The sequence below is a fragment of the Leucopleurus acutus genome, assembly GCF_964270905.1.
Source record: "Leucopleurus acutus genome assembly, chromosome: 16".
In the NCBI taxonomy this organism is placed as follows: domain Eukaryota; kingdom Metazoa; phylum Chordata; class Mammalia; order Artiodactyla; family Delphinidae; genus Leucopleurus; species Leucopleurus acutus.
Window position 1 is genome coordinate 26,031,816 of NC_139158.1, and position 12,898 is coordinate 26,044,713.

The 12,898-nt window shown below is 46.9% G+C and overlaps 1 protein-coding gene across 1 annotated transcript in view; it reads left to right on the forward strand.

The window, feature by feature from the left end:
- The first annotated feature begins 6,128 nt into the window (after nucleotides 1-6,128).
- Nucleotides 6,129-12,898, forward strand: part of MYH11 (myosin heavy chain 11) — a 119,402-nt gene continuing 112,632 nt past the window's right edge. The window contains exon 1 of the mRNA XM_082857252.1: nucleotides 6,129-6,205. The gene's annotated coding sequence lies outside the window, so the exon portion shown is untranslated. The remainder of the gene's footprint in view (nucleotides 6,206-12,898) is intronic.

Consider the following 12,898-nt stretch of genomic DNA (forward strand, 5'->3'; position numbering starts at 1 on the left):
TACAAAATCATCAAAATAGAAGCTAAACAGAATTGTCACATGTAGTCTATAGCACATTTGTATGCATTATTCTATAACTGGTTTGTACCTAGGCAACTTTTATACTTTCAGTGTATCATTTAATAAAAAACAAAAAAAAATTTAAGCAACTCACCTTTGTGCAAAGGGCTTTCCTCTGACTGTTCTGTCATCAAGAGGTGTCCACTGGAACCAGAAGAAGGCTTGGCGATGGCTCCCTAGGCCTTCATTCGGGATCTCCAGGAACCTAGTTGTTGGAGGGTGCATAGTAAGGTTGAGGGTACTTGGCATCAGCCATATCACCCCGGGACAGTTACTCTTCATAGGGTGGAAGTGGTAGGGGCTGGTGGTGTTATTCTCTGAGGGGACAGTATCATAATCTGTGGGGCCACATATGGCTTGAAAAAGTGCAGTTAGTAGTAGTTTTTTTTTTTGGCCATGCCACGTGCCTTGTGGGATCTTATTTCCCTGACCAGGGATTGAACCCGGGCCCTGGCAGTGAAAGCTCCGAGTCCTAACCACTGGACCGCCAGGGAATTCCCATATGTTCTAGTAGTTTAAATAGGTTCCTGAGCTGAGACATTTAAATTCAAGGAAGGAAAAGACAAAAATAAACACAGAGGACCCATCAAACTCTTCTCACGAACTCATAAATTAAATTAGTACATCATTGCTGGTGGTTTTCATGAGGTTGTTGGGAGAAGTTATCCTCCAGACATGCTCCAAACTCCAGGAGAAGTTTCAGGAGAAAACTTATACAAAAATAGGATGGGAATTGGACCTGAAGAGGGATTTAGGAAAAGTAGACATTTAAAACTTTGGCAATGTAAAAACCCAGCAAGAGCAGAGGTGGCGTTTGAAGATGATAAATTTAAGCATAGCATATATGCTTGCTTAGAATAAACTAATAGCTTTATAATTATGTGCAAGAACACATTTCTATATGACTCACATGCCTGTATGATTATGTAAAATTTGATGTGTTCTTTTAACCTGAAGCCAAGTGTACATGAATGATTAACATTTTGTGAAAATATGCCTTTAAAGGCATTTAGGGCAATGCTTCCCAGCCACTTGGCATTTCATTTTTGTAACAACCATTCTGCAAGGATTGTGTGGTCTTCATTAATTTTTGTTTAAATGAAAGTGAGGTAAAATTATCTTAAAAAAATAGACAATTTTTTAAAGCAGTTTTAGGTTCACAGCAAAATTGAGTGTGAAGTACAGAGTTCTCACATACTCTCTGTCCCCACACACTCACAGGCTCCCCTGTTATCAACATGACCCCCGAAAGTGGTACATTTGTTACAATCAGTGAACCTACATTGACCCATCATTATTACTCAAAGTCTGTAGTTGACCTCAGGGTTCACTCTTGGTGCTGTACAGCCTATGGGTTTGAACAAATGTATAGTGACGTATCCACCCACCATTACAGTATCAGTAGTTTCACTGCCCTAAAAATTTTCTGTGCTCTATTCATCGCTCCTTTCTCCTCTAGCTCCTGGCAACCACTGATCTGTTTACTGTCTCCATAGTTTTGCCTTTTCCAGAATGTCATATAGTTGGATTCATACAGTGTGTGGCCTTTTCATATTGTTTTTCTTCACTTAGTAATATGCTTTTGTTTCCTCCATGTCTGCTCATGGCTTGATAGCCCATTTCTTTTTAGTGCTGAGTAATATTCTGTCATCTGAATGTACCACAGTTTATCCATTCACTTACTTAGAAGAACGTCTTGGTTGCTTCCAAGTCTTGGCAATTAATGAAGAAAGCTGCTCTAAATAACTGTACAGGTTTTAGTACAGACATAGGTTTTCAGCTCATTTGAGTAAATCCCAAGGAGTGTGACTTGCTGGGTCATATGGTAAGAATATGTTTACTTCTGTAAGAAACTATAAAACTATTTTTATTGAGAATTTTAGGACTTTCCTGATAGAGAATCTGGAGTTACCAAGACACCGGAGCTGGAAACTGGTGATAAAGGAAAGAGCACTGCAAGTTACTGTGTGATTCAGTCTTGAGCCTGGAGAAACGTGGGGACCATGATGAGTGAAACCAAGTGCTTCTGCACAGGAGAGTTGGAGCAGAACCGTGCTTGTGGTCGGGAAAGATGGCCCTTTATTCGCAAGGAGGCAGAGTCCTGTGCAGATCTTGAGCTGGATGACTCGAGTGCTGATGCACTTTTAATAATTGTGAAGGACATGCATAATTGTGAAGGACAAGCCATGCTTGGACCCAGTTTTTTTTTTTTTTGCAGTACGCAGGCCTCTCACTGCTGTGGCCTCTCCCGTTGCGAAGCACAGGCTCCGGACACGCAGGCTCAGCGGGCATGGCTCATGGGCCTAGCCACTCCGTGGCATGTGGGATCTTCCCGGACTGGGGCACGAACCCGTGTCCCCTGCATCGGCAGGCGGACTCTCAACCACTGCGCCACCAGGGAACCCCCCCAGTTTTTGATGTTATTAGAAACTGGAGGGAATCATACTTTGGAAGTTTTTGAACCTAGTAGCAAAATCAAAGCTATTTGATTTAAAAAAAAAAAAAAGACTCTGAGAGTGGAATTTCCCCACTGCTATCTTGTTCCATGAGTTCATGGAAACTCCCAGTACCCAGCGCCTCACAGAAGACATGCCAGGGAAACTTACTTGACAGTCAGTCACAGTAATGTTTTTTTGTTTTTTTTGTTTTTTTTTTTGTGGTACACGGGCCTCTCACTGTTGTGGCCTCTCCCGTTGCGGAGCACAGGCTCGGGACGCGCAGGCTCGGCGGCCATGGCTTACGGGCCTAGCTGCTCCACGGCATGTGGGATCTTCGCAGACCAGGGCACGAACCCGTGTCCCCTGCATCAGCAGGCGGACTCTCAACCACTGCGCCACCAGGGAAGCCCCACAGTAATGTTTTTTGAAGGTAACTTTCCCCCTCTATCTTTAACTGGCTTTTTGAGCCATGAGAAATAAAATAGAGGCATCTGATTTTGAAGATTCAAACATCTGAGCTTCTGCATTGGACAGATATTTATTGAATGACTATTATGTGCACACACTGTCCCTAAGTACTTCTAGAGTATACCAGAAGGGTATGAAACACTTTCCATGTTGAGGCAAAGATTCTGACCATCTGTGCTTTGAGAAAACACAGGCTCAGAGAGGTTCACTGACAGTCCTGTGGCTGCCTGGCTGGTGCTTAGCAGATCATGAGTTAAAAACCTCAGACTTCTCACCTACTTACCCTAGACTCCATCACAAAGGCAGGGTTGGGATCCCTGCTCTACCATTAACTAGCTGTGCTAAATTGGCTGATTATTTCACTCACCGAACCTGGTTTCTCCACAGCAAAATGGGAAAAAAAAGTTTAAGTACCTTATAGGGTTGTTATAAGGATTAGGTTAGATAATGTAGTACAATTCAGTGTCTGTTATAAAGCCTTCATTTATTGATAATTTATTATAACTATTTTCTTTTAAAAGTTACCAAATTCTTTAAAGAATCAAATGCACCCCTTTGGAATATCATTAACGCCTCCAGAAAAGTGCCTGTTTTTACTCTGAGGCCAGCAAGTTAAGACTGATGGCCTGCTCTGGGTTATCTTTCCAGGATGGGAAGGGGATGATCAACTTCAGTTTTTCCCCCTTCCTATTCTCTGCTCCACATCAGCTCTGTACTAACGCAGAGACGATTTCCACTCCTTTTACAGTGCAGACATTAAAAGGCACGTGGGGAAGCAGTGCATTCATCACTTTCTGAAGAACTTAACCCCTAACGTCCCAGCCAACTGAATGCTGGCTGTTTTTGACTCTCTGACTTAGGCCCATTGTTGGGTAGAGAGCTGGGCCTGCGTGTTTTCAGGGGTGAAAAGCAGGCAAGATGTTGGAGGGATGAAGGGACCGAGAGGGTCTGAGATGCAGAACTCTACAGAGGAGACTGGTAGCCTGCAGGAAACAGAGGGCAGGACAGGCCCTCACCATTATGACGTCCCCCAGGCCTGGTGCAACTCTGCTTGGTTTCATGTTTGTTTTGAATAATAGCAGCTAACATGAAGCAGTGTACTGTGTTCATTTTACATGGATCATCTCAAGGACTGTTTACAAACAGCTGGGAAGTGAAGAAGTGACTGATGTTCCTCCCATTTTACAGGTAGGGAAACTGAGGCACAGGGCCAAATAGCTAGAAAATGGCACTGGCAGATTCAAACTTAGTTATCTAACCTCAGAGAGGAGTCTTTAGCCTCAAGGCTAATTGTCCTGGGCATTTCCCCTTAAAGTCTCTCTTGGAAGTGAATCATAGCAACAGTGGGCTCTGGACCCAGTGAGGGCTCAGGCAAATCCCTTCACTCCTCCAGGGCCTCAGTTTTCTCACCTGCAAAATGGGGGTATTAATAAAGGCCCCACCATCACCTGGCCTCGTGGCTGGGGGAGGGTTTGTTGGATAAGACTGGGGCGAGTGCCAAGCACAGAGCCTGGTAAGGGTCTTCCAACATCTTTAACCCTGTCTGTAAACCCTCTGGCTGGAAGCAGCTGGGACCCACGGGGGACTGGGGGCTGCCCCCTTCTGGCTCTGCCGGGAGCAGAAGGGTCCCCTTCCCACCCCGCTGGTCTCGGATGCCACCCCCTCAACCTCCGCGGGGCTCCGGGAGGCCGCTCGGCACCATATTTAGTCAGGGGGAGCGGCAGCCCCGGGCTGGTATGCGGCGCTGGGAATTCCTGCAGGAAGGAGCCTGAGCCTGCCCTTTTTGGGTTGTCTCCCGCCCGCCCGGGTAGGGAGGACCGGCCGGGAACCTCGGAGCCGGGCCAGGCGGGGAGCGGGGCGCCCGGCTGCCCGCAGGTCCCCGGCCTGGCGCGGGGCCAGCCCACCGCCGCGGCTTCCTTTTATGGCCTGTGTGCGTGCATATGACAGAGTGGAGAGAGATGGAGAGAGATGGAGAGAGCGAGAGAGGGAGGGAGATCTGGAGCCAGAGACACAGAGACCAGAGACAGAGTGAGACAGACGGACAGAAAGAGACAGCGGTGGGCAGAGTGACGGAGACATAGAGAGAGAAAAAAGGCAGAACAAGACAGAAACGGTGATGGAGAGACACGGTGTCAGACACACAGGAGGGGGTGGGGCGGACACGGGGTAAGGGAGTGGTACTAAGAGGGAGGGAGAGAGAGAAAACTTTCAGGCAGCTTCATTTTCAAGAATTTCTTCGGGCGGGGAGGAGCAGGTGAAGAGAACTTTCAAGAGCGCCTGGCACCCACATTCTGTTTGGATCCTGACATGCACCTTGCAAATTACGTAATTATACACAAACAAACACACACACACACACACACACACACACACACACACACACACACACTTTTCAGCTTCGGACACTGAGGCTCAGAGAAGGGAAATGACTTGCCTGAGGTCACACAGCCAGCGAATGGCACACCAGGACCTGAAGTCACAACAATTGGGCCTCTTTTTTTTTTTTTTGCTTGTGGGTGGAGGTGGGGATGCCAAGTTGGGAAAAGTAAAAACTTCCCCTTTCTGCACAATTCCCAGCAGAGTTGGGGGGTCTTGCCTTGTACTTTGCAAAGTTCAAAAAATCCCCTTTCCCCACCCTTCACGCAGCACGGCCAGGCCCTTTCCAGGTAGTGGGGGATGAAGAAAAATGGCGAGCGGGGAGAGGTGGTGTCAACTCGGGCCCCCCACAGTTCCCGCCACGCGGAGGAAGCGGTTAAAGCCCGTGAGGCTAGAGCTGACTCAAGGGAGAAATTCTCAAGCATCCCCTATAGACGCCGGCCGCTCAACCCCTTTCTTTAGGGACCCGGAGTCTCGGTGACTGTCCCAGAACCCGGGTCAGACACTGGCCCCGAACGCTTCTGCCCGCTGCGCCTTTCCCGGGAGCCCTGCGGCCCCCCGCTCCCCCCTGCGCCGCCGCCTGGGTGCGCCCTTCTACGGGCGCCGCGACAGGTGCGCGCGAGGCCTGGACCAAAGCCGCGCTTTTCGGACCCTGCAGGTGGCGCTGCGGAGGGAGCAGCGCGAGACTCACACCCACTCCGCCCCCTCCACCGCCTCCCCTTTCCCTCCCACGGGCAGCTCCGTGTCTATAAAGAGAGGCGTCCCAGGCGAGCGAGAAGGTTTGGACGCCCCTGCCTGGGAGGTGTGCCAGATAGGAGCTCTCCATCCAGTTTCTTCTCCGCTCTCCCCCAAGTTGGAGATCTGTAAGTATGTGGTCCTGGTGGGGGAAGGGAAATTGAGTAGAGGGTTTAAGGATCCTAGAAGAAATCCTACAGGGGCTGGGGAGCAGTGAGGAGCATCTGTTGACCTCTTCTTAAGGACTATGGGGCTGGGGGTTCACAATTTTCATTTCTCTCTGCCCCATCATCCTAGATTTCCCCCAAACCAGCATCTCCCAAGGTAACCAATGATAAGTACCACCTTGGGGGTACTTATTAAAAATAATGCCCGGGCCCAACTTCAGTTACACTAGAATCTTCAGAAAAACTGTTCCCTATATATATGAGCCCCAGATGATTCTTGTTATGAGGCAAATCTGAGACATGTGCTCCCTTAGAAATCACAGAGGTCTGGCTTGAACAGCCAGGCTTCTTTTATTCTGGCCACAAAAAGGGTGCAGCTGAGCTTCACTGAAAAGTTACTTCCTATCACATAGGCAGGCAAAGTATGGCTTCCAGTGGAGCTTGCTTAGTTCTGTTAATTATATCAGTTAAAAACACATGGGCAGAAAGGGGAGTGTTTTTTCCTCACTCTAGAGGATGCCTGCTGATAACACTTGAGTGATAAGCTGGTTATGATCCAGTTTATTTATTACAGCTTGATTTTCTTCCAGACACACACCCCCCTCCAGATTTTTAAAAATCTCATCCAGGTTGACCCCAAGGGCCTCAAATACTCAGAAGGGTGCCAGAGTCCACATTTGCTTACAAAGTCTGCAGGTGCATTAGCTAAGATTGGGCTGGGATTTCCTGCAGAGCATCCAGTACACATGTTACTCTCATGTGCTACTAAGTGGGCAAAGTGAGAGAAAGTGGCTACTGCCTGTTGTATGTTCTCTGTCTGCACTGAGAGCTGGTGGGGATTTGGCTGCTTGAGGAAAGGCACCATTCAAAGCCATACTTATCAAGAAGTAAAAGTAAATATTTAGAAACCCCAAGAAAGGGAGCATTTACTACAGTATTAAGAATAGATAGATTAAATTGTAAAGTGGCCATTTTATACAGAGAAGGAGCTTAAAGAAGCAGAACTGAAAGTCATTAGATAGCAGTGTGTGAAATAGGATATTGAAGATCCATGGAAGGAAATGCAGTCTTTCCTTGGTGCTTTCGCATTGAGATAAACTACCATTGACAGAGCACTTACGTGCCATGCACTGTAGCAGCGTTTGACTTAATTGATCTCATTTAATCATTGCAACAACCTTTTAAGGGAGTCATTATGATGCCTGTTTAGTATACAAGGTAGCTGAGGCTCAGAGAGGTTAAGTAATTTGCCCAGTGTCTCACAGCTAACAAGTGGTGGATCCCATTCCTGTGTCTGTCTGATGCTAATTCTACACCCCTGACCCCGCCATCTTTTTTCTTTACCATGAACAAAAACTCTGTTGGAATCAGGTTTCTGATGGGACCAGATGTGTCCAGTAAGGCAAGTGCTTATCATCTCTTTGAAGAAAACATAAACTGACTTTTTGCAAATTTAAAATAAAATGCACTGTTTGTCCCCTGTGGCGGGGTCATCTAGTTGGCCCGATGACTAGATTAGGTGGGCTGCCATCCCAAGAGTCCAAAACGTGAACTAGCCGGGCCTTCCTCGAGAAGCTTCTAGGGCTCGTAAACACTGTGTATCTTATTATCATGTCTGAATTAGATGTGTTATTCCGTACAAGGTATTTGTTATGGATTTGTTATCCCTACTTTTCTGTGTGAGGGCTGAGATTGAGGCAAACATGCCCATTTATGGTAGCGTTTTCCATGAGGCCATCCTCGGGCCCCCTCACAAATTAGCCTTGTATTGCAGCTTTGTTGGTCATGCCTCTGGAGATTTCTTTGCCCTTGTCCTTCCCCTTTGGGAACAAGTGGGGGAGTCCAGAGGAGAAAACATTTGGGAGGAAAGGGGGATTACCTTTCCCTACTCTCTCTTATTTGGAAGTTTTATTTTTGGGGTGGGAAAGTTGTCTTCTCTTTTCCTCAGTGTATTGAATCCAAACAGGTGGATTTTATGCTGTTAGGCACAACCATGTACTTCTAAAATTGGGTACACATTAGATTTTTCTGGAAAACCACATCCAATTTTAAGTCCACTGGAATCCGAGAACATCACAAGCAAATTTAGAAATCATGCAGGTTGACCTTCCCAAACCTCAGTTTTCCCATCTATAAAATGGGGCTCGTGAGAATAGCTAATGTTAGTTGATCACTTTTGCTGGACAACACACTGAATCCTTTACAGGCATCATGTTTCTAAGTCTTTACAACAGCCCTTGAATGGATGCTATTATTATTGGCCCTGTTTTACAAATGTGGAGTCTGAATAACTTGCTCAAGATAGCTCGACTAGCCAATGAGGAAGACAAGATTCTATAGACCTAGCTCTTTCTAACTGCAGAGCCTAAGGGATTGCCGTTTTGGGAGGATTCAAGGGGATCATGCATATGAAGGATTTAGCACAGTGTCTGGCCCCTGGTGAACTTCTGTGGATGGTTATTTATAACATACATGACCAGAGACCTAAAGGATCTTGCTCAGTGTAACCCATCTGGTACTTGGCAGAACCAGGAACCCTATGGTATAGTCTTTCCGTAAAAGAGAAACTTGCCCTTAATTTTCTTTTTGTGTAATGTCTTTTCATAAACTCAGTTCCTATTCTTCTTCCACTCGAATATAGACCCACTTCCTCACCTGTGTCAGGAACATGACTGATACCAGGTTTATTGGCCCTTTTTTAATTCATTTAGGGTCTCGAGGGCATCCTTTAAGAGCTCACCTGTGAGTGGGAGGAACCTGTCTGGCTTCCACGGTGACTCTTTTGCTACCAGGGGTCTCTTCCCTCTACCCCTGACCTTTAAACACAGTTAACTATGGCCACACCATGGGGGAAAGGCTGAGTTTGGAAAAGGCCAAGTCGGAATTTGAAGGAAATTTTTGTTTTGTTCTGTTTTGAATAGTTGCCTTTGAAGAAACTTTTGTAAGGGATCAGATGATGGAGGAAGAAGCTAGTGCTGCCGTTGTTCCTGCAGGGGGAAGTTGGGTGTCTCTGAGTTGCATCAGTGATTTGGGGGTTAAGGAGGAACAGCCCTCATCCAAGTCCCTGAGAAAGGACCATAGTGCTCGCCTCCTGCTCACCCATGCAGGCTTGAACTTCCTTCCCTCTGCTGGTGAAGCATGCAGCAAACGATACAGAATCACAGAAGGGGCCAGTGTCTGAGACCCCTGTGGGTCATTATAGCCATTCCCTGGTCTCCAGGTAGAATTCCTGACCCTCTTTCTCCTTCCCCACCTCTCCGCTCTTCCCCATCTTTGGATATTGATATAAACATGGTTAATGTATTCTTGCACATCTTTCCAAAACTTTTCTATGTCAAATCTTCCTCTTTTGCACGAATATTGGCATTGTAAATTAGGTGTTTTTTTTTCACTTGATTACATATCTTCATCTTTCTATATCAGCACATTGTGATGTTTCTTTTTATCATCTGCATAATATTCTATTATGTGGAAGGATAGCATCTTACTGAAACAACCTCTTATTGAAACATACCAGCTTCACTCCACCATATAAACAGGACTTCAGGGACCATCTTTGTGTATCTATTTATGTCTAATTACATGAGTTATCTGTAGGATAAATTCCCAGCAATGTGATTTGCTAAGTTACAGAGCATGCACATTGAAAATAGATAGATATTGCTAAACAGTCCTCTAAAGACATTGTAAATTTAAACTTCAAATGGGCATATAGGAGACTACATTTCTTTTAAGTTGTGGTAAGCCAGAGTTGCAAGACACAAGACACAGTAGGGCTTTTAGGGCCAGAAATGGCTAGTTCTCTCTAATCCTCAAAGCATCCTCCGTGAGAGCCACCAGACCTCTTGCTAACCAAGTTCTCTTGGGGAGGTAAAAATAATTTAGCTTTACTGATTATAAGAACTTCCTTCTGGAGGTACTTTAAAAACAGTATTCTAATGAGCTAGGCAGATATCAGAAGGGGGTGCAGCTGGTGGGGGAGTGGCACGGGGACCAGTCCATGCAAGGAAGTTCAAGCAAGGAAGAGACTTTTTGCTAAGAGTAGATCAGGTGTCAGATCTGGGTTCAGATCTTGGCTCCAACTTTTACAAGCAAAAGCCTTTACTTTCACTTATCTTCCAGGACCTCCATAGCCTTATAGGAATAATAAATAATGCCCACCTTGCTGAACGCTTAGGAGACATAGCAAGATGGTGTATATAATAGATTGCCTGGCCCGATATCCCATGAATAGAAAGAGCACAGTGATAATTGTGCCTATTATTAATGACAGATTTAGAGTCCCGATTACTCGTGGGGACAGTTTGGGGCTTGGAGATCTGGTGCATCTGGGGGGCCCACCCCCTCCCTGCTTCCCTCTCCACTTTGGCTCCTCCCACACCTGGGCCAGACCTTGAAATAGTTGCTCCTCTGCAGAGCTCCCGCCAGCTGGTGGTTCGTGTTCTAGATCAAGCCCAGAGGGTTTTCATTTTGCCTGCATGGCATTCAAAATGTGCAGTGATTTAACTTTAGGGGTGGGTATTTCATTCCTAAATGCAGACTTCGGGGTCTGTTGGAAATCTGGCAATGCAGGGCCCACATTCTCACTCACCCCAACGGGAGTTGAGAAGCTGCCACGCTCTTTGGGCAGGACCAGAGGGCTCTGTCCAGCCACCTCCAGCCTGGGTCACCTTGCATCGCTCACCTGACCCCAGGGACATTTGGGTTGGTGTCTCTGGTCTAAAATCTTGGCAGTAGAATACTGAGGGAAGCTGTTAACTAGGCCTGATGATGTGCAAATCCTGTTACTGTTTGGGCTCTGGGGTATTTTATTCATTTTCCTTTAATACAGAAGCAGAAGGGGCAAGATCTTTTACCCCTGAGTTCCCCTGGGGAAAATAAAACCGATGCTAAAACAAGCTAAAATAGTTAAACATTCTCAGTTGGTTCAACTTCAACACTTTGATCTGGAATCACAGTTATCATAAAATGTTACAGCTAGGGGCTTCCCTGGTGGCGCAGTGGTTGAGAGTCCGCCTGCCGATGCAGGGGACACGGGTTCGTGCCCCGGTCCAGGAAGATCCCACGTGCCGCGGAGCGGCTGGGCCTGTGAGCCACGGCCTCTGAGCCTGCGCGTCCGGAGCCTGTGCTCCGCGACGGGAGAGGCCACAACAGTGAGAGGCCCGCGTACCACACACACACACACACACACACACACAAAAATGTTACAGCTAGCCAGCCGTCCACATTTCTGTCCCCAAATGAAAAGCACAAGGCCCAGAGAGGGAGAATAACTTGCCCAGATTCACCCAGCAGGTTCGGCGCAGAACGGGGAATTGTAACCCTGTGGTCTTACAGAGGCTAACGAACAGCTTGTCTGCGCTCAAGGAACGAAGCTGGGTGTCGTTGGTGAGGAATACAGGACTGTGTATGGAGCCGACGCACTCGGCAGTGTCAGGCGTTGCTAAGGCCATTGATCATGAACTGTAGGTAGTATCCGTCAGTCCTGTATAATGATCCTGAAGGTGTCCTTTCAGCTCTCAGAGCTGATGCAGGACATTGGACGGGGGGTGGTGGGGGAGGAAGACTTGAGAGGAAGAAACCAGGTCGGTGGGGAGTCTCCTTGAAGTTCGGCTGTCTGGGTGTCTGTCTCTTTTCTGCTCTCATGTGCCCACCCTCCACCCATGTGACCTTCTACACTTGGCATTCCAGGTTGGTTGGGACAATTTTTTCCCCCAGGGGACATGTGGCAATATCTGGAGACATTTTTGCTTGTCATGACTGGGGTGGGGAGGGTGTGCTACTAGCATCTATTGGGTAGAGACCAGAGATGCTACTAATGGCCTTAAACTACACACGACAGTCCCCCTCCCCCCCCACTCTCAGCCTGCCCACCACTCCCCCTCTGCTACATGGCTTCTGCCCACCATTCATCCCACCAACAAAGAATTATCCAGCCCCAAATGTCAACAGCCCCAAATGTCAGCGTGCCGAAGTTGAGAGAAACCCTGCTCTAGCAGCAGGGAGGTGCAGACCAAGTTTTCCTTCCATTCAGTGCATGGAGAATTGTGCTCTCTGATCACTGCTGCCGTCTTGCAAACTGCTTTGCGTTCCCCCCTGTGCCTCACCTAATGTCTGACCTGACACTTTTTGTCTGATTGTCCACTACCCCAAATTTTAAAAACTCAAGGCTCTGGGTGCACGCTGAGGCAAGTCCTTGCGGCAATAAAACCAAGTTATCTGGAGACTTGAAGTTGCTGCAGACCGATGCGGGGTGTGTCCCGTGTGTGTCTGTATTTCTTTCAGTCCTCAAGTTCTCTCCCTATTTCAAAGAAGGTAGACAAAGCAGAAAAGATCACTTTGAAAGTATATCTTTATTCAGATTCCACCATAACTAGCTGTGCCATGATGGGCAAGTTACTTAACCTCTCTGTGCCTCAGTTTCCTCATCTGTAAACCAGAGGTAATGGTGCTTCTCGTAGCCTTTTTGAGGAGATTAAATGAGTTAATAGCTGGCATTCAATAAGATAGAGGAGCAGCTATGATTACTAATATTAATAATATTAATTTGCTAGGCTCACCACATTTTCTCAAGGACAAATCTATGGGATTTAATCAGTGTTTGGTGGGAAAAGAGGTCTGCGGCTAAATGTTTTTGAGAGCCATGGGCTCAAA